This window comes from Sinocyclocheilus rhinocerous, unplaced genomic scaffold (genome assembly GCF_001515625.1).
Source record: "Sinocyclocheilus rhinocerous isolate Xijiao unplaced genomic scaffold, SAMN03320098_v1.1 scaffold865, whole genome shotgun sequence".
Taxonomy (NCBI): domain Eukaryota; kingdom Metazoa; phylum Chordata; class Actinopteri; order Cypriniformes; family Cyprinidae; genus Sinocyclocheilus; species Sinocyclocheilus rhinocerous.
Genome location: NW_015646167.1, coordinates 580,699 through 606,245, shown reverse-complemented (window position 1 = coordinate 606,245; position 25,547 = coordinate 580,699). Strand labels below are relative to the sequence as shown.

General features: G+C 31.8%; 1 pseudogene; it reads right to left on the bottom strand.

The window, feature by feature from the left end:
- The window catches only part of LOC107707048 (dynein heavy chain 2, axonemal-like), a 158,215-nt pseudogene that overhangs the window by 81,266 nt on the left and 51,402 nt on the right, over positions 1 to 25,547 (bottom strand).

The following is a 25,547-nucleotide window of genomic DNA, read 5'->3' as shown; positions in this document are numbered from 1 at the left end:
AGATCCTAATGACGACATGTAGATGGAGAAGAGAAGTGGTCCAAGCACTGAGCCTTGAGGAACCCCAGCAGCAAGAAGTTGTGACTTAGAAACCTCACCCCTCCAAAACACCCTGAAGGACCTACCTGAGCGGTAGGACTTGAACCACAGGAGTACGGTTCCCGAGATGCCCATCTTTCTGAGGGTGGACAGGAGGATCTGGTGGTTAACGGTGTCAAAAGCAGCAGACAGATCCAGCAAGATGAGTACTGAGGATTTGGAAGCTGCTCTTGCCAGTCTTGATGCAATACTTCAAAATGTGCATAAAAACAGGGTGATGGAAACATAGCTACTGACGCATATGACAGCTTATAGCACAGACAGCTGCAGTCTTTATGACTCTGCGTATTAGTGCATTACTAATCATATACACCATCACGTTTGCAACTGAGCTGCTTCTTACATAGACTTTTTAGGCAGTAGGGAATGTATGGGGTATGTGAAGGACAGAAGTACAGGTTGATCAATATCTTATCGGAGACTAAAGACAAAAATTAATGCCTAATTCAAAGCCCTAAAATAAACTTTTTTGAATTTCTAAATATATATTTTAGTATTTGCTTTAAGTTTTAACTGCATATATACACACACACACACACACACACACACATATATATATATATATATATATATATATATATATATATATATATATATATATATATATATATATATATATATATATATATATATATATATATATATATATATATATATATATATATATATATATATATATATATATATATATATATATATATATATATATATATATATATATATATATATATATATATATATATATATATATATATATATATATATATATATATATATATATATATATATATATATATATATATATATATATATATATATATATATATATATATATATATATATATATATATATATATATATATATATATATATATATATATATATATATATATATATATATATATATATATATATATATATATATATATATATATATATATATATATATATATATATATATATATATATATATATATATATATATATATATATATATATATATATATATATATATATATATATATATATATATATATATATATATATATATATATATATATATATATATATATATATATATATATATATATATATATATATATATATATATATATATATATATATATATATATATATATATATATATATATATATATATATATATATATATATATATATATATATATATATATATATATATATATATATATATATATATATATATATATATATATATATATATATATATATATATATATATATATATATATATATATATATATATATATATATATATATATATATATATATATATATATATATATATATATATATATATATATATATATATATATATATATATATATATATATATATATATATATATATATATATATATATATATATATATATATATATATATATATATATATATATATATATATATATATATATATATATATATATATATATATATATATATATATATATATATATATATATATATATATATATATATATATATATATATATATATATATATATATATATATATATATATATATATATATATATATATATATATATATATATATATATATATATATATATATATATATATATATATATATATATATATATATATATATATATATATATATATATATATATATATATATATATATATATATATATATATATATATATATATATATATATATATATATATATATATATATATATATATATATATATATATATATATATATATATATATATATATATATATATATATATATATATATATATATATATATATATATATATATATATATATATATATATATATATATATATATATATATATATATATATATATATATATATATATATATATATATATATATATATATATATATATATATATATATATATATATATATATATATATATATATATATATATATATATATATATATATATATATATATATATATATATATATATATATATATATATATATATATATATATATATATATATATATATATATATATATATATATATATATATATATATATATATATATATATATATATATATATATATATATATATATATATATATATATATATATATATATATATATATATATATATATATATATATATATATATATATATATATATATATATATATATATATATATATATATATATATATATATATATATATATATATATATATATATATATATATATATATATATATATATATATATATATATATATATATATATATATATATATATATATATATATATATATATATATATATATATATATATATATATATATATATATATATATATATATATATATATATATATATATATATATATATATATATATATATATATATATATATATATATATATATATATATATATATATATATATATATATATATATATATATATATATATATATATATATATATATATATATATATATATATATATATATATATATATATATATATATATATATATATATATATATATATATATATATATATATATATATATATATATATATATATATATATATATATATATATATATATATATATATATATATATATATATATATATATATATATATATATATATATATATATATATATATATATATATATATATATATATATATATATATATATATATATATATATATATATATATATATATATATATATATATATATATATATATATATATATATATATATATATATATATATATATATATATATATATATATATATATATATATATATATATATATATATATATATATATATATATATATATATATATATATATATATATATATATATATATATATATATATATATATATATATATATATATATATATATATATATATATATATATATATATATATATATATATATATATATATATATATATATATATATATATATATATATATATATATATATATATATATATATATATATATATATATATATATATATATATATATATATATATATATATATATATATATATATATATATATATATATATATATATATATATATATATATATATATATATATATATATATATATATATATATATATATATATATATATATATATATATATATATATATATATATATATATATATATATATATATATATATATATATATATATATATATATATATATATATATATATATATATATATATATATATATATATATATATATATATATATATATATATATATATATATATATATATATATATATATATATATATATATATATATATATATATATATATATATATATATATATATATATATATATATATATATATATATATATATATATATATATATATATATATATATATATATATATATATATATATATATATATATATATATATATATATATATATATATATATATATATATATATATATATATATATATATATATATATATATATATATATATATATATATATATATATATATATATATATATATATATATATATATATATATATATATATATATATATATATATATATATATATATATATATATATATATATATATATATATATATATATATATATATATATATATATATATATATATATATATATATATATATATATATATATATATATATATATATATATATATATATATATATATATATATATATATATATATATATATATATATATATATATATATATATATATATATATATATATATATATATATATATATATATATATATATATATATATATATATATATATATATATATATATATATATATATATATATATATATATATATATATATATATATATATATATATATATATATATATATATATATATATATATATATATATATATATATATATATATATATATATATATATATATATATATATATATATATATATATATATATATATATATATATATATATATATATATATATATATATATATATATATATATATATATATATATATATATATATATATATATATATATATATATATATATATATATATATATATATATATATATATATATATATATATATATATATATATATATATATATATATATATATATATATATATATATATATATATATATATATATATATATATATATATATATATATATATATATATATATATATATATATATATATATATATATATATATATATATATATATATATATATATATATATATATATATATATATATATATATATATATATATATATATATATATATATATATATATATATATATATATATATATATATATATATATATATATATATATATATATATATATATATATATATATATATATATATATATATATATATATATATATATATATATATATATATATATATATATATATATATATATATATATATATATATATATATATATATATATATATATATATATATATATATATATATATATATATATATATATATATATATATATATATATATATATATATATATATATATATATATATATATATATATATATATATATATATATATATATATATATATATATATATATATATATATATATATATATATATATATATATATATATATATATATATATATATATATATATATATATATATATATATATATATATATATATATATATATATATATATATATATATATATATATATATATATATATATATATATATATATATATATATATATATATATATATATATATATATATATATATATATATATATATATATATATATATATATATATATATATATATATATATATATATATATATATATATATATATATATATATATATATATATATATATATATATATATATATATATATATATATATATATATATATATATATATATATATATATATATATATATATATATATATATATATATATATATATATATATATATATATATATATATATATATATATATATATATATATATATATATATATATATATATATATATATATATATATATATATATATATATATATATATATATATATATATATATATATATATATATATATATATATATATATATATATATATATATATATATATATATATATATATATATATATATATATATATATATATATATATATATATATATATATATATATATATATATATATATATATATATATATATATATATATATATATATATATATATATATATATATATATATATATATATATATATATATATATATATATATATATATATATATATATATATATATATATATATGTGTGTGTGTGTGTGTGTAAGCATATATGAGCAAATTCACATGAGAAATATCATAGAACAATTTGTCCCCAGAGGCAAACTCTCACAAACAGTATTGATGCAAAATGACATAAGCACGCAAAAATCTATATGGGAAGTCTCCGTAGAGACATAAAAAACAAATAAACTAACGCTACTTACATCAAAATGGACAAACAGCCAAAGACTTTCACAAACAATGCTTTTGACTCATTTCCGACTGATCCACACAACTTGCACATAAACACGCTGATACACACGCACATACACTGCTTCCAGCTATATACGAACAGGCCTGAAGGCATTTTAAGAAAACTTTCAGCCATTGGGAAAGAGGCTGCTTGTACAAATGATTCTATTAGATTAGAGCTTTTGTGCGGCTGCCATATGCACAAAGTATCCTCTCCAGTTCTTATCTGCTCACAGCTCGTTTGTATAATTGTGAGCACTGAACACTTTGTGAAACTCCCGAATACTCTCAATCAAACCCAAAAGAGCAACAGCATCATTTGAGCTCATCTAAACACAAGAATGGCTTTTCCCACTATTTATTCATTCATAGACAGTCAGTTTATGTTCTTTATTGGACCCTTGACATGTTTGTCCAGAAGGCTTAAAGCAGCCATTCTGAGTCCTGCTCTCTAAGGAGATTGATTGTAATTATGTTTGTGTGAGAGCTCAAGGTGCCCTGGCATTGATAAGCCATTTAGTCTGTGTATAAAAACATGGCTTGCTGTCAAACACAGATTTGAACTGGACTCTGAGAAAGCAATGCTGTCCGGCCAGTGGCTGTGATTCACACCCCAGTGAACTGCCCACCTAGGCAGCCTTTTTGGGCATCAAAGGTACATTTAAACACTGGATGCGTTTCAAAACCTACTGAGCTACACACCTAGCCAGAATTTTTGGATATCAAAGGTCCATTCGAACACTGGCTGTCTTTCAAAACCTAGTTAGCTGCTTTTCTAAACAGCATTTTTCCACATCATAGGTGCATTAAATACGATAAGAACATTTAAATATGCCTGTAATGTCCAAATTTCTGTCCAGTAGGCGGCTCACTAGGTTTTAAAACACAGCCAGTGTTTTGTCTCATTTACTCGTTCTTTCTCTGTCACAGAGTAATATGATAATGTGGAGTTACTGGCTCCTCACACGTGGCGGTTCTCCCCTGCAGCAGGGCACTCCATCATGTTGAGGAATGGTGTTTTTTAGGCTATGGCTTGTTTTTGGCACTAATATATTCACATTATGGTGCTGTAACAGCATGGATGAAGACAGTAACAGTCCCTAGGTGGACAGGGAGTCTGCCACAAAAAAAAAACAATTCAGCAATTACCCCTCGAATGGACATGCATGAAAGTTATGGTACAATTAAGTCTCAGTAAAAAAACAATCCAATATATCAATTAGGCAAAGGCAATTAGGACAACTACCCAATTAAGATGGAAAATCTGCTGGTGGAGGCTGTAGGCTGTAGCAAACTGCTAGGGAAGACAAAGTGTTTCAGACTTGGGCGAATGGGATTTTTTTTTGCTAACTTTGTTCTTGTGTTTTCTTTTTCTGAAGGGAATTATGCTGCAAATGAATTATATTGTGAAAAAAATAAAATAAATTCAAATAAAATACTTTTTTGTTTAGCTGCATCAACTGTGGTTCTCTTACAGAGAATCTCTGCCACCTCAGGACGCTGAATCATCATTATCATCTTTTTAAGATTCTGCTTATTGAGCACCTGAGTGTCTGTAACATTTTGACGTTTGACATTCTGGAACCTCTGGCTTCTCACCTCAGTTTGTGGTGTCCTTTGTCTTTGTAGGGTGTGATGTCCAGGGACATTTCCTCCCATGTCTTCATGATGCCTTCCAGTGTCTGAAAATCAGAGGTCAACATTAGGCTTTTTAATGTTAGCACTGATCTTTCCAGACACATTCCACCTCAGCACTGAATGGCACATTGTATTAGAGCTGGAAGGGCAGCCATCGGTCTTCATGGGGACGTTAGACTGCTAATGACAAGGAAAGAACATTGATTGGGGCCCCTGCAAAATTCCCCCCCATAATAAACATAATTGATGGAGTCTTTCTAAAAACACCAGACATGTGCCAATGACACTTGTTAGCCAATGACAGCAGCCTACCTAGACAGTATTTTTGGACATGATTCAAACATTTAAACACTGGCTGTCTTTTAAATTCCACTGAGCTGCTCACCTAGACAATATTTATCGGCATCATAGGCATGTCCGAACATTTGCTATGTTTCAAATATAGAGTGCTGACAAACTAGACAGCATTTTTGGCCATCATACGTGCATTTAAAGATTAAAGCTATAGCTGCATATTAAAAAATAGTGAGCGGCCTACGTAGAAAACACTTTCGTGCACCATAAAGGTCTTGCAAAACGTTTCAATATCTAGTCAGAAACCTACCTAGTCGGGGTCATAGGTACATATAAATGCTCAAACATTTGGTTGTTTCTCAAAAGCTGAGCTTTTTTCTCAAAATGAGAGCTGCCTATCTAGATGGGATTTTGTTGTATTAAAGTCACATTTACATTCTGCCACTTTCAGTGGACAAAATCAATTTTTTTCAAGGATTCCATACAATCAGAACTGTCATGTGAGAATGATTTTAAGTGACTTCTGTATGAGCCGTGAATCATACATTGCTATACCACTGACAATAGACAATGAACCATTTTTGTCTGCAAAATTTGGCCAAAAATTGCATGCGACCCCACGTTTAGAGCTGAAAAGGGAGCCACCAATATTGTAAGGACCTTAGGCGACTAGTGACAGGTAAATACAATTAATTGTGGACCCTGCAAAGTCCCCCCTACAATAAATGTCAGAGATGGGGTCTTTCCAAAAATGCCATGCACCATGCCAACAATGCTTCTCATTTACACTATCTATCTTTCTCTTTTTCTCTCTCTCTGCGAGTGACTTTTAGGTGAAGCGCTTTGTGCTTTAAGGTTATGAGGGTTTGCTCTCCCATTGCCCCTCTTGAACCAAAACTGTGTTGCTGTAACCTCTGCGAGCGCACAGAAGAACATCTGGGAATCTCCCTGGGCTGAAAGTGAGAAGAAAGAGAGGAAGAAGGTGGGAGAGAGGGGAGAGGGGAGGCGTACAGCCTCACACAGTCTGACAGCTGGAGAGGGCAGCTCTCCTCTGCAGGGGCAGTAAAGGCGGCGCTGAAGGAAATTAAGCGCAAGGCTCATTTCCCCTGTGGCCGCCACACATGACCTGCGACTGCAGCCTGGGGACAGACACCTCCAGCAGCACTGCGCTCATACTGTACTGCACTATTACTGAACACAGTCCAGGAAATTGTCCTTTTCAAGTCTAAAATAGGACTATAAACCAGTTGACTCATAGGCCTGTTTCACACATCCTGTGTCTGCAGCACGTAGCTTTTACACTACAGGCATTTCTGCTTCGTAACAGCTCTATGTAGAAAATAAAGTGACTGCTGGTTTACTACATTGCATATTTCTTCCAATAACAGCCATAAATTATAATACAAATAATATAATGGATATCGGAAGTGGGCCATTGAGAATTATTACAAACTTGATAGCCATGAAATCTAATTTACATGAGGAGGTGGAATGACATTTTTATCCAAATGGTTTACACAGGACCCAATACACAGCTTTAAACTGCTTAAAGCGTCTGGATTCAGTCAATCTTTACTGAATAAAAAGTGCTCTTTATGAATTTGCATCAACTTGACACGGAGGTGTTTTTCAAGCAATAGGGGACTTATTCTTCTCTCAGTATTATGCTGCTTCATAAAAGCCAATATTACAAAATATAGTTTTAATAAAAAGGTTTATAGTACATGTTCAACATTTTGCATTATACTCTGCATCAGAGTATAAAACGAATAAATACACTACAGTTCAGAAATCGGTAAGCTTTTTTAAAATGTTTTTGAAAGAAGTCTCTTATGGTCATCAAGGCTGCATTTGTTTGATCAAAATTTGTGAAATATTAAAAACGTGTTAAATATTGTTCAATATTACTACAAGGCAAAATAACTTTTATATTTGAATGTATTTCAAAATGCAATTTATTCATGTGCATGCGTAATACTTTTGTGAAAAACAGGATGAATTTTTTTCAGGATTCTTTGATGAATAGAAATGTCAGAAGAAAAGCATTTATTTATTTAAAACTTTGTAACACTGTTTTCATTTATTGCATTCTTGCAAAATAAAAACATTAACTTCTTTAAAAAAATCCCTCAAACATTAGAATGGTAGTGTAAAAAGGTAACTGCTACTTGATTTCTTGTGATTGTGACTTTAATTCACTCTTTAATTCAATTCAAACTTTGTAAATATTAAATATTGTAAATATACTTGTCATAATTGTGACTTATTTCACAATGTGGTTATAGTTCTTATTTTAAACTTCTTCACACAATTACAGAAACAGGCTTCCATTTGCAGTAATGACATGCAGCAAAACTAAGCTTAGCACTGTAGCGCTACTTTTATTGCTGCTCATGTGCTCAAATGCTGTAATGTGGGTACCAAATGGGAACCAAAAAGAGCATGTGCCTGTAGTGCTACAAATGCAATGTGCGAAACAGGCCTAATTTTAAAATAAATAAAAATCTGACTGCAAGTATAAACCTATAGCAGTCTGATAGCTTTGTTCTCATGAACACCACTGCTTTTACATTCAAACTGTTTGGCTAATGAAAACCACATCTGCATTGCTGCGAGACTTTTAGACTGGGGCTCTCTGCTGTGATTCTCTGCTGGGTTTGGTCTGACTACCGGATGTCACCCTGAGGATATTATCTTTGACCTTCCAAACCTGACCTCTGACCATAATCCTCCTGACAGTGACTTTCCTTTTCTCTTTAACATACTGAACCTCTGAGGATCTTATGCACTGTGAGAGGAGCACAGAGAATTGAACCCTGATGAACCTACAGTCCTTCATACAGACAAAAGAAATAGAAACAAAAGTGAATAAGGAAGACACTCTTAAAAATAAAGGTTCCAGTAATAATTTACAGTTCCAGTTTTACAGCCTCAGATTTGACTCATATTATATGCTTTTTAATAATTTAATGTTTTCCTATGAGGTCCACTTATAATGTCCTAATTTGGTTTTCAGGTTTCCACAATGTTTTAAGTGAAAGTTTCAGTAAGTTTCCAAATACTCTCTCGAAGGATCAGGGACAATTTGATTTGTCTTTTGCTTTTAAAAACCCCAAATCCAATGCACTGATCTGAAGAATCTAACAACTAATAAGTTGACATTGTTCATTTCTAATAAACCATATACAGTGGCAAACTCAAAAACCCCAAACAGAGGAAAAACTGATGAGAAAAAGAGCTTTGTTTGCACTTTAGATTCAGAAAAGAACTATGGTCTTATAAACTGTTCTCTGTAAAATGTTTCACTGAAGAATCATTTTAAGTCTGAAGTGACAAAAAGAAATAAATTAATCCACGTGAGAAAGAAAGAGTTCTGAAGAGGGATTTCATACCTGTTCTATGGAGAGTTCTTTGCTGGCCGCTCCTGATATGTCACTGATACGCTCAGCATGGTGGTCCAGACCCAAAGCCACTATCTTCTCCAGAGTGAAGTCTGCACTGGTCGGGTCAAATGTCTGCTGCACCTCTTGTCTTATTTGATCCCAGTGTCTAAAATAAACAGATCCAAACCATCTTTTGAAGATAAAATCTGACTGGCCAAGACGCTTTAACACTGACACATGAATCTGAGCTCAAAGGGTGGAAAAACCTTTTTATCAAAGCCATTTAATCTATTACAAAACCTAATGAGCTGCCTACAGGCCAGCATTTTAAGACAACATAGACGCAGTTACCGAGATGAAGGCTTTTCCAAAAGGAAGGCAACTTAATCATGCTGTCTCCTAAAATTTGTCCAAATTCTAAAGTTGCATCACATGTATCCTTCATAAAAAAGGCTATTCCAGAATACATTGCATTGAAGTAAAATAAAAAATAAATAATTTCAATACTGAGAAGTATTTAGAAAAAATACATTAAAAAAAAATTGGTAACACTTTAGTATAGGGACCAATTCTCACTATTAACTGCTTATTAGCCTGCCTATTATTAACATATTGGCTGTTTATCAGTACTTATAAAGCACATATCCTGCAGGACCATATTCTACATCCCTAATCCTACCCAATATCTAAACGTAACATCTACCTTACTAACTATTAATAAGCAGCAAATTAGGAGTTTGAGGCAAAAGTCGTAGTTAATGGTTTGTTAATAGCGAGAATTGGACCTTAAAATAAAGTGTGACAAAAAAATCGAATACATTCTAATACATATTCATATATTACAATATTGAATTTTTTCTAAATACTTTTCAGTATTATATATAAGAAAAAGTTCAGTGTAATTAAAAAAGATTATCTTATCCAATGTTTATATAGGTCAATATGTCTATATACCATGCTTATACAGCTCAACAGAGCTATTGTGTAGGCCGTTAGGAGAAAGTAATTAAAGTATGATTTGAAGTTCCTAAGCTAAAATTACAGAGAATGTGTGCTATTCTGAGTATTCAAGAGCTGAAGAAAGACAGTCCACTGCACTGTTTAGTCATGTTGACAGTCAGATTTTGTCATAATAAACAGGTGTGATTGAAGTCTCCCATGAGAGATCCCGCAGCCATGACGCACAGCTTGTCTTCTCTCAAAGAAATCCAAAGAGACCGTCAGTACATCTGATCCACAACAAAACACAACACCGCTATTTAAAAAAAAACATCCTGCCAATGACTGGCCCCTTTGAGATCGGGCCCAAGCATTCTGCGATGAGATCTCTCCTACGAGTGCCTGTGTTTCTTTTACTCCTCTTGTCTCCCGTTCTGTCGGTCATTGACTTCTGAGGCTGGAGCTCTGTTTATTTTCATCTGCTTACCCGATGTGCTGCGCCGGCCAGCGGGAGATGCTAACAGGGATCTTTCAGAGGGTTACATCAGTGTGATTAGCCAGCTGTCATCAGGGGAACGTGAGGCCTGTCTCGGTCGTCTCCACCAGGGCTGTTGTAGCACACCTGATTGGGGCCGATGGGCTGTTGTTTTGGGAATGCCAGATCCAATCAGATGGCTTAGGGAGCGAATGACAGGGCAGAAGAAAAACGTAGAGTGGGAAAATGTCACGTTTCTCTCGGCAGGGATGGCGCCAGAGTGCACAAACGCTCTGCGTGACAGAAAGGAGAGAGGTGACAAGCTGTAACAGAGGGCTAGCTGTCAAAGTGTGGGATTACAGCTGATCCTAGAACAGCAATTGGCACCAAACCTCTGCCTCTGATGATTATCAGCCGGACTTTACAGCAGACCACAGGTCACAGAGGGTAATATCCCGAACAGAGAGAAGTTGCAAAGAGCGATTGTCCGCTGAAGAGACAACATGAAAGACGACAGTGTCATTTTGTCAGTAACCACTATCGATAAGGAGGATTAGTGTGAGAATGACACTTCATTATGCTGAGGACACTGATTCGTGTGTGTGTGTGTGAGCCCCTCACCTCTCTCTCATGAATGGATTCCTGAGGTCTGTGATCAGTGGGACGATATTCTTAAAATGCTTGATCCTGTTCTTAGAGAAGTCCACAACCTCCCAGTGCTTGTCTTGAAAGAACACACACATTTGTGTAAGTCAGGATCCTACTGCAGGCTGCAGTGTAAAATGCTGAGTGCTGTGTTGTGATGGACTGATCTCCTGTCAGTGGAAAAGCACCCAAAGGGTCTGAATCAAGCAGGTGTTTCTAATCTGCTTAAAGCTAAATGTCAGGATAATGAGAAGCTGGTGAGAAGAGAAGCTAAATTAGCTTTAAAGGGTAATTAGCTACACAAAAGGGCTTTTATCACAGTTACAAAGAGAAACGAAGAAATGAGAGTCTCTGCTGGACCCTAATGAAGTAGCATCAGTATGTGTGTGAGTACAGTGGAAGATGAGTGAGAGACTGAGACATCACTGACGCTGCTGATAGCAGTTAAGTGGGTCCTGATGGCTGCTAGATTTTTTTATGTGAAGGGTCTCTACAAGGTCTTAGTACTCAACCTGTTAATTGTGATGCTTAATTAAATTAAATGTGCATATTAATAAATATTATTTGTATTATTTATATATATTAAGGTACCCATATTACCACACCTGGAAAGAAACAAGAGTCTGCAGCAGTGCTGAAAACATAAAATATGAAGATGAAGTGCATCACTTCCAGGTACATTAGCAAATCAAAAAGAGTAAAAAAAAAACATTAAAAATACAATGTAACCCACCATTTAAATGTTTTAGGTTAGTAACCTTTTTTAAGTTTTTGAAATAATTCTGTTATGCTCACCAAGGCATAAAGTATTTATTTGATCACAAATACAGTAAAAAGTGAAAAAATACAGTAATATTGTGAAATATTATTACAATTTAAAATAACATTTTCTATTTGAATATGTTTTAAAATGTAATTTATTCGTGATCACAAAGCTGTATTTTGGCAGTCATTACTCCAGTGTTCATTCAACTGATCCTTCAGAAATCCTTCTAATATGTTGATTTGGAGCTAAAGATTTTTTTTTTTATTATTATCAAAGTTAAAAACAGTTGTGCTGCTGGATTTTTTTGTGGAAACGTCCAATCTTACTGGCCCAAAACTTTTAAACTATTTTTAATGTATTGATATTTTATTTTTATATTAAATATTTATGTATTATTTTAGTGTTATATTTTAACACATTTTAATTATATAGAATTATATAGCTTAAAAAATAAATGTTGTTCTATTCTGAAGACTAACATTATTTATTAGAAACTCCCATAGTCAGTTTGGCTGACTAAAGTTGAGTTTACACCAGTGGTGTAGGTTATGTTGTGCTGACTTGCCTTGAACTCTGCTGAGTTGTGTGGAGTCTCTTGAACATGGTCTGGGCAGTGTTGTTCATGGCCTCGGTCTGTAGAGAGCTGAACCAGAAGTGACCTTACCAACAGTATCAATACTGTTCAATTTTGCTGTCACACAGGACCAGTGAATCGCCCTCAGCCTGTTTATACTTGTTGAGCTGCTATGCGTTGTGTGTCTGTGATTTATTGTATGGAAAAACGTTTTTTTATTATTATTATTACTGTAACAGCAGTGAACAGGCACCTTCTCTAGAGTGAGGATGTCTTTAGAGGCTGGTTGTTCAATATTAAAGATGTTGAGAACGTAGCGTATGTTCTGCTCCTCTTCTTTAAGAGCCTCCTACTGGGCACGCAGCTCTGACACCTGCTGCAGTGCAGAATCTGGGGTTACACTGCTGCCAAATGGACCTGCACAGACATACACACACATGAAGACAAAGACATATGAAGACCACACACACAAGCATACAGATGCATATGGTTAATGATTAAAAAACTGCACATTCAGCTGTCATTTCCCCAGAAAGCAGACTGTCGCTCTAAAAAAAGCTCAATGGATTCCTACTGGCCAGAAAGTTAGTGAAGTGAGCATGTTTCTCACAATGTGCTATTAATGTGGTTTCACAGTTGGGAGCTCAGCAGGTCAGTAGGTAGGTCTCTTTCCTGAGCAGAGTGTGAGTTCTGGCTCGGACCCAGCTCCACTCATAAGCCTGGACTCCCACGATCCACGCGCACTTGTGACAGCTTTGATTTACGAGATATTTGATCTTTTGAAAAGCGCCTCATTCATCTCAGGATGGCGACACACAATGTGTACAGTAACACACAGGAACGCACTCACACAGACACCAGCAGGGGCCGTTATCTGCACAAAAAGGCCTCGGTGGTATGTTTACAGGCGCGAATGTTTACGTCTGTCAGCGTTTATAATGGATCCCATCAAACACACTAGCTAAATTGCACACTTCCATCTCCAGCAATTACAAAAAACACACATTTACACAATTCTGCATTAAGGCGAGCCATTAAACAGCATGTGAAGATCCATCGGGGATCTCCAGTCAATATTTGCGTAAAGTCTGATTTACTGAAGCATTTAGCACATGCTGAAGTGCGTCGCTGGAGCAGAACAAATTCAGGAGCATGGGTGTTGAGAGGTTTGATGACGCCCATTCTCTCTCTCTGTTGTGCCTGAACAAAATGTAAAGAAAATCTAATTAGCAAATGTTAAAATGTGCTAAATTTTTGATAAATCTGCCTTGGAGACTTCAACCAATCATACATGTTTAATTGGCTCTGCGCTGAGAAACGCAATGTTGCATTTTTCCTCAGTGCCGGATCTGAGAGGGAAAGTCACACTGGGTCCATGGAGAGCAGGAGATGAGATTTTGAAGGGGCACCTTGGCAGGGGCCAGTAGTGTGTTTGGACTGAATGAGTTTGATATTATTGAAACCGTCTCTCTCCCTTGAATACAAATTTTTCCCCGCACAAAGCTGGTTCCTGGCCTCATTAACCTGAAGGAGCCCACCATTGTTTGCAGGAACAATCCAAACAATCCCGCCGTTCTCAACAAGTTGCAGCTGCCGCCCACGTTCAGAAATTCTGGGGTTGTGGGAAATAATGATGGTGAGCGTTGAGCGTGTTCGCCACGTGTTGATTTAGCACAAAGCTTTCATGTTAATCGGCTGTGCCAAAACTCCAACTCTGTCTGAATCAAGACGGAAAGGCTTTTGGATACATACTGGGAGGAGAAGAGCATAGGAGAAAAAGACGCAGAGAAGGAATGGCAGGAGATCAAACTGAAAAACAACAGACTTCACAGAGCTATCAACGATCACAAGGTAACGCAAACACAATGGAAATGAGATGGGGAGCGAGTGAGCAAAGAAGTGCAAGAAAAAGGGAAGAATGAAAGAGGAGGGAAGGAAAAGTAGGACGAAAACTCTGTCCGCTTTGATACAATTCGGCACAAGTGACTTTGTTTGTGAAGGGAGGTGGCAGTGCGAGACAGAAAAAAAAAAAAATTTTCAATCCTGTTTTTAATAGAGCACAGAATAAACAGTGCAGAGACACCAGCAGGAGGTGGAGCAACATTACGTGACAATGAGAGAGAGAGAAAGAAAGAAACAGGGAGGCAGAAAGGCTGAGACTGCAGTCAAAGGCAGGATGTCAGCGTGATGGTCACTTCTGCTGTAGGTGAGGCTCCATGGCGTTCTGAAACATTATCTCAAGGCTAATTGGTTGTGATGTGCCGTGGGGCATGTGGGAGGTTGATGGCTCTACCCAGCACTCCCCACCACGCAGAACACCCACGGTCCCAGAAAGCAAAGGCCTGCGGTGCCGTCCATGTAGCGAACTGACCTACAGAAAAAGAGGCATGCTGGGATGTGAAGCTCACAGTAGGGTCTGAGACAGCACTGGCAGTCATCCTACTGACCGCGTGTTTGTGTGTCCGTGTTTTCCCATTCTGTAACATTCAAATCTCTCACGTTGATGTGTACAGTATGTGTGTGTTCACCATTGCTACTGAAGCTCTGTAGCGCAGAATGTGTCTTCTTCTTAAACTCCTCAGAGGAGAGGATCAGCCCACTCTTCATCATGTCTTTGTGTTTCTTCAACACGATGTCACTGTCAATCACAACCTGCTGGAACCACACCCACTCTGAATTCAGAGCCTCCAGAAACTCCAACACCTACAGAGATGGAAAGAAAAAGCGAGAGATAAAGACAATCAAATAAAGAACAGTCAAATATGGAATAGAGGCAAGAGATGAAAATGTATTTAGAAGACAATTTGACTGGAAAACCTGAGGGAGTGTGTGTGTGTGTGTGGCGCGACACTCACAGCGGGGTCGACGGCAACCTCATATTTCTCAAGGATGGCAAACTGTTCATGAATGGGCGGAATCTGACTTTCTATTTTACTCAGATCTGCCTGCAGAGTTTCCAGAAGTTTTAGACTCTCACCCAACTCCGGCAGAGCCTGAGGAGGCTGAGACACCCTGAAAACACACACACAGCCAATGACTCTATGCGCATGGTAAATATTTAATGCCTATTGAATTATGCACAATAACTCAGAACTAGCCACATATAGATGCTCTGTTTTAAAACTTATTGAGCTGCCTACCAAGGTAACTTTTTAGTTTATGTTGCTATGTAGTTGATAAGAAATTCTGAGTGGTTTTTAGCATGATGCATTGTTGTGGCAGGGGTGTTGCTAGGGTGTTCTGGGTGGTTGCTAAGTGGCTCAAGCCAGGGTCATTACAGTACACAACAAAATTACTAACATTTTAACTACACTTAAATTGAAAACAGAAATAAAAACTACTGCTAATTCAAAATATTATTTAAAAACTATAACAGTATCTCAATGATATTAAAATAACACTGGCGCAAGTCAAAAGAGCCCATTTCCGAATCTCCACGATATTCTTTTGCTAGTCAATGGAACTATTTTTTAGAGTGTCAGGCCATTAGCTTAGCAACATGCTAATGCCAGACTCTATTGGAACCAACAGAGGTTTGTCGAGTCTCTTATGCTCTTCACGTGAGGGGTGTTAATTGCTGTGGCATGCATGAGTGACCATTAAAAGGATCGCTGTCCATGAAGAGCGTTTCAAATCGGTCACTTATGAGGTTTCATTTCAGTTAGGATCCCAGCTGCTTATACAGAGAGCAGACAGCGAGGCAGAATTTTAGAACAGAGCTTTCACACACACCTGAGAGCGTTTTCCTGCAGGAAGCTGTGCAGTTCCTTTAGTTTGGCACTGGCCATAAGGCTGAGCAGCTGCGTGAACTTGCTCTGCCACTCGTTACAATGTTGCAACAGAGAGAATTTGAGTGGAGAACAGTCCAGCAGCACAAACTGCAGACTTAACACTGTCTCCTCCTTCTGGATGTTATTCACCACCTGTGTATCTGCACAAAAAAAGAGAGGGAGAGAGAGCATAAATAAAAAATAAATAAAAAATTATGTTGAGCATAATAAATCTATAAAATAAATACATTATTATATATTCATATATTATATATTAATCAATTATATTATTATTATTACTAAAGTTTTTAAACACATTTCTAACATGACTACTGGGATAATATAATGAAAACCACTTTGTGTTTATTAAGCAAGTTCTCAACATTGCCACACTTTTTGCTGTCTTGTGAAAGCAACGATTTTGCAAATAAAGATGTATTTTCTCTTGATAAATCTGTAAATGGAGTTCAAAAGAGTTCAAAGATGGACACTTGGATGCTTGTCTCTTATTTTTTTCTTCCGGAGGATGTTGTAATTGTATCTGTACTTCATATTCTCATTAACGCTATTGTTGGTACATTTTAAAAGACAATGATTTCAATTATTACTAATGGCCACTAAATTACTTTTGTTTAAATTGATCTGTAAGATAATGTAAGTTGATTATTCTTTTTTTTTTGCTCACGCATAACGGCTGCCCTATTAATAGCAATATAATTTGTCATCTCAGTACTATAACATACTGTAAATGAAATTAAGTTTTTCAAGAAAATAAAGGAAGTGTTCAGCATTATTTGTTTCTGAGAGTGAGTGTGAAGAAATAAAGCAAGAAGTTACATTAACCATAGTCATTTCAAATAAAATGTGTCTGTGCATGCAGTATTTGATGTGAAAAAAAAAACTTTAGACATTAACGGGCAGCAGGCAATTCACAAGTGTCCTTCCAGCATGCACAAGGTCATTAATGCACAATCACACACACAAAGTCTGTGTCTCACTGCACACACCCACTTTCCGATCCACACACACTCAAGCATCCATTGTTGACATGATAACGATTTGGCGAGTGCAGATCAAATCTATAGGGAAGAGTTGTTGACCCTGCCCTCAGGACTGGCACCTCTGTGCTACAGACACATCAATAGTCTGAAAGGCCATCACATCGTTCTCACGTGACTTCAAACACACCCCTCTAGTGTACCATCACTACTCATGCATTTTAAATGAAAAGAGATGCATGTATGATGGTGAGAGAAACATGATGAATCCTTTAGAGCATTTGTTCACTAAAGAAACTTTTATTTTATTAAAAATATTAAATATATAATAAAATTTTATTAGTAGCACTGCAAATAATTCATAAGTTCAAAAATGTTACTAGTATATACAGCAGTGGCGTTCCGTTCATATAAGCTGCGAATGCTCCGCATACCCAGGCCATTGGAGAGAATAAGTTCACGGGATAATTCATATAAACATGATTATAAGTTGATCCCTTGTCATTTGAAATGTAACTTAAAGCTTAAAGAGTTAGGAATAAGTACGTAAAATGATTTTTTTTGCCAAACGGCAGTAATTTTCTTTAAATCTACGTCAGTTATGGTTGCTTCCGGGCGAGCGGATTCTCCGCAGCTTTCTCGCCTCGGCTCTGTTGCTATGACTCGTCAGGATTATAGCGCGTTCTCAGTGATTTGCTGGTCTGCGGCAGATTTCATGCGCAAGGTAAGCTGTTCGCGAAGCGCTCGCCCAAGCGGAAAAATGCGCCGTTGCTGCCAGATCTCGATTGCCGAAAATTACATACTGAAACGATAGAAGAAGGATTGGAGATGAATTTAATTTACAAATAAGGTAGGAAATGTGCATACTTTTAAATCGACACCTGCCACGGTGAAAGCTACAGACCTGGCTACGTCAGCGTCAAAGAAGGTTACTGTAGGGTTGAGCCGCTGGTAGCGCTGTATAAAGCAGTCTTTTTCAATTTCCAAGATCTCTCTGTGTTTGTCCCAGGTCTTCAGGTAGGTCTGCAGGTAAGATGCATTAGTCACCATACCTGCAGCTATGGCTCCCTGGATCTTACAGATCTCTTCATCTTGCTCTGAAACAGAACAAGAGGAAGGAAGTGAGAAGAACACAGAAAGCATTGTTGATGCCAAACAGCCGCTGATGACTTTAAGAAATACACAAATGATGATGTGAATGGATATTTTACCCAAAAATAAACATTCTGTCATCATTTAGTCACCCATGTGTCATTCACTTCCTTTTTTCAGTGGAACACAAAAGGAGGATTTTGTATAAAGAGAGTGGATCCGTACAATTCTTCATAATTTCTCCTTTTGTGTCCCACAGAAGAGTTATATGGGTTTGGGACGACATGAAGGTGAGTAAACAGGAATATAAGGATTGCATAAATGGCAAATGTAGGGGATATGTGGTGAATGAGATGGAGAGAGGGTGTATACCGATGATGCTGTGGATGGGTTTTCGCTGTGAGTGCTGGCGGGTCAGCAGGTCTGGCAAACGTTTGAACCCTGAGATGGTCTTGATGAGCTGAGAGCTAAAGCTGTTCACTATGTGGGCCAGTTTCTGGAGAGAAGGAGAGAAATCCACCTGGACAAACAAACACGAACACACAGAGTGGAAAAAGATTTTCAAGGACAGAATCATTATATTCATTAAATACAAACTAGAGCTGCCAAATGATTGCAGCAATTACATGGTAAGCTACTGTTTTTTTACACTGTCAGATATGCAAAAGAAATCTATCGTATCTCTTGCTCTGGCTACTGTGTATAGACCACCAGGGCCGTATACAGATTTCCTAAAAGAATTTGCATATTTCCTCTCAGACCTATTGGTTACTGTTGATAAAGCACTAATTGTCGGAGATTTTAACATTCACGTTGATAATACAAATGATGCATTAGGACTTGCGTTTATAACAGAATAAACTCTTTTGGAGTCAAGCAAAACGAACTGCACTTGTTAAAATGACAAATTACTTGCTTCTTGCGTCAGACTAAGTCTGCATCTCATTGCTAGTTTTACTTGATCTTAGTGCTGTGTTCCACACTATAGATCATTACATACTTATAGATCGATTACAAAACTATACAGGTATTCAAGGGCAGGCTTTAAGATGGTTTAGATCCTACTTGTTCGATCGCTACCACTTTGTTCATTTAAATGGGGAGTCATCTCAATTATCACCAGTAAAATATGGAGTGCCACAAGGATCTGTCCTAGGTCCTCTGCTATTTTCAATATACATGTTACCCCTTGGTAATATTATTAGAAGTTTGATTGCATCATATAATAATTGCTGTTAATAGTGTTCGTCTGTTTGATTACGTCTTTAATTGATTACGTCTTTAATTGATTTTTCCGTACATTTCTGCCATATGTACATTAACTGACAGTCACCACTGATAAGATACCACTAAATATTGTAGAATCATAATTTGCTGTAAAGTTGCTTTGCAACGATTTGTATCGTGAAAAGCACTATACAAATAAACTTGAAATGAATTTAACTGAATTATTAATTTTGTGATTTATTTATTTACACTACCGTTCAAAAGTTTGGGGTCAGTATGTTTTGTTAATCCTTTTATTCAGCAATTATGCATTAAATTGTGACAAAAGTGACAGTAAAGACATTTATAATGCTACAAATGATTTTATATGTTGAAAAGAAGTACTGTTTTTTGAACTTTCAAAGAATATACATATTCAAAGATCTCTGAAAAAAATGTCTCTTGAGCACCAAATCAGCATATAAGCATAAGAAGATAATTTCTGATGGATCATGTGACAATGAAGACTGGAGTAATGGCTGCTAAAAATTCAGCTAAGCCATCACAGGAAATAATTACATTTTTATAATTACAAAATATATTACAGTTAATTTTAAATTGTAAATATTTACTATTTTACGGTATTTTTTGACTAAATAAGCATCCCTCAAACTTTGAGTGTATTTGATTGTTTTATTGTAGTGAACACGTTAACACACAACTTTAAGGAAAAAAACAAAACAAAACATGTAAATTAATTAAAAAATCAGAAATACACACAAAAATGCAAATAATTAAATTATATGTTAATGAGGACTGGATCACTTTTCATGTCGATAGCCTAAAAATGTTTTGTCTGTTCTCATGTGGAGTTTCATCACAGAGGTATGTAAATGTTACCACTCTGACTCTGCTAATGTAGAAAAGTTCTCAAATATGGAGTTATGAGTCTTAGAACCAATTTTTACTTTTATTGCTGAAATATGACAGAATCTTGATCTTACTAGCTTGTCCAGTATATTGTGGTTTCTGTGACTATTCATAATTGTCTCCTCTGTGAGAGCTGGAAAAGGTGTGTCGCAGCAACTATTCTACCAGCGTGAATTTGTTTGTCAATCAGCCTGATGGATATTCGTTTCGCTTGGTGTGAACAGACCATTCATCAATGATTTTTTTTTTGCTTATTCATTTTGCATTCAGTGTGAAAGGGCCTTTAATGGTGTGTCCTAAGCTAGCATTAATGCATTTCCCTTCCCTCTGGCACTTAGAGCGCTTTGCCTGAGGCAGTCTGTCTCCACAGACCAATGCAACCACTGTCCCTATAATACATTCAATTAAGTCAAACTAACATTTCTGCTTTTTCTTTCTCACTGTGTTTCGCTGACTAAGCATCATGGGACATTACCCATAGGCCTCAGTCCAAATATACCTCTGTAGAGCTGAGCAGTAGAGTAGAGTGCTGAATAACGCAGCAGTGCTGCCACAGCTGTGATTTATAGAGGTTGTGGTGTTCTGAATGCCCTCTGCTTGATGTATGATAGTGTCTTTATTCTGTATGTAAAACCCATGGCCAGCAGCTCTCCATGACCAACACAATGATTTGCAGTTTTTTTTATTTGTACTTTTTGCCTTGAAATCACAGAGGGTAAGGTTTTGGGAGTCTAAATGTGAGGTAAGGGTCACCTTGTCACATAAACAATGTTATCAATGGCCACTGCATTACTAGATTTGACAAACAGAGAGTTTATGTGTGTCTGTCTTTGTGTACCGGAGCAAGAGATCGATGAGTCTGCTGTGTCAGTACCACCTGTACTCTGAATAAAGGGTTTGGGGATGTCTTGCCATCTCCACTGACGGCTTTAGAGAGCTCCTGCAGTGAGCGCTTTATATTCACACAAAATGCCTCCTCAACCATTCGGTCCATCTTCTCCATGTATGACACCCAATACTGTTGCACCTGAAAACATACACAAATATGGAAGTCAATGGGAAGTCCTCACCATGAAAACCTCAAACCACTTGAGGTTGTGCATTATGCTAATTTAACACCAACAACACTCCTTAAGCAACGTATACATCACTGTATCACAATCTCAAAAAGCTTATTTCTTTAGTAGAAAAGATTCTAAGACACAACACACAGACAGTCCAACCTCTGGGCCATCTAGGTGGAAGGTCCCGTAGACTCTGGCCATGATTTTGATAATGTCCTGGTGAGCGTTCTGCAGTCGGAGCAGCTGGCTATGCTGATGACTCTGCTGATCCTCCTGGAACTCCAGGTCTCCATAGACCATCTTGCCGTCCACACGCACCAAAAGCAGTTCATTGATCCTCTCACAGAGCTTAGAGGCGGCTAGGTTAGCTGCCTTATATTCATCCACCATTAACTGCATCTGTGGGAGAGATGAGAGATCAAAATGAGAGAAAGCAGAAAAACAAAGAGAGAGTGCAAATGTTAATCCCAAAACACACTGCTTAGTAAACTGTAAGATCTGATCATGTCTTAATACCACTTTTGTACACAAGGGTGGGTACAAAAAGAATCAGTGGTTAACATTAATTTTTTCCCCACTGTACCACAGCAGTATAACCCCAATCTTTTTTTGTGTCATTTTACTGATGACTGCTTCTCTAATCTCAGGGAGTTCAACACGGGATTCACAAAATGCTTGCTCTTGAAAGATGGCTCAATACCCAGTTTATTTGGACCAACTGGCTCCACTGAATCACAACCTGTGAGTTTGATAAATAATAGATGTTTATATTTTCTATCGGGAGTTCAAAATATGGAACTATGGCAATAGGCGTATTGTTTCCGACACACTCTGTATGCAGCAGACTAATCACAGCAGACTGGGCCATCCGACCAATCACAGCGGATTAGGCTCACAGAAAGGCGGCGTTTAGAGAGACTGAATCATAGAGCTGCTTTGAACGAATCGTTTGGGAATCGTTGGAAAATGAGGTGATATTAAATGCATATTTTGAGAAAATAAAAGCGTTTTTTGACCTTGCATGCATGTAAACCTATTGTAGGAGACTCCCAAAACAATATTAGGAACCTTAAAAATGGCATAATAGGGGCACTAACAACCATCTTAATGCATATTGTAGACAAAATTGTCAGGCTATGCACTTCTTTGTTCTTGCTATCTGCATAACCTTTTCCTGACATTGTTGCGTCATTATTTAAAATGAGCTACTACTTTACTGGTCTGTCACTGTTCCAAAGCCTTTAAGCTATTGTGAAACAAAACCTCAGCGTTTACATGTGGGAGTACATGTTTTTTTTACCTGTAGTGAGGAGCTACACATAGGTAGTTTGAATAACTGCCCTGAGAGGAGTTACAGCACAAAGCAACCATTAAAAGCTCAGGTGCTCCTCCATTAGGCTGAGGAAAACTAATTGCACTGTAAAAAAAAATGACAGAAAGACAGAATGTGATTAAAAAAGAAAAGAAAAGAAAAAAGAAAACAAGAGAAGAAAAAATAAAACAGAATGGATGTGAGAGGAATGTGGTGTAAGAAAGGATGGAAAACACATTCAAACAGAGCAGCAAGGGTTTTCCAGCAGGATTTTCCAGCTCATGTCTCCCTCTCTCACTCTTCCACAGAAATAGAGCATCTGATTTCCACCTATCCCTGTGCTTAAAATTAAAGGAGGCAGTTCTTATCCACAAACCATCAAGCTTTCTCATCCAACAGCTCCCTATTCAATCTGTGGAGGGCAGGGTTGCAGAGACATTTTTGTGAGTCTGCATAGAGGTTCTCAGAAGCATCTTACGTGCCACATAATCTTACTCTTCCTTCCAGCTCTGGATCCAGCTCGTCTCATGACTTTTTCATGCATGAAATGTATCACATGAAATAAGCCTCAAAGGAGAAGATTACTCTATGTGCACGGGTGTGTAGAATTTATACTGTATAAGTGTGTGTGGGTGTGTGTAAGCTCAGATATTTCGAGTTCTCCACACTTCTCCATTACCACTGAAGCTGTTGCCAGCTCTGTTTTGGACTCGAAGGATGTCTGACATTGACTCTGA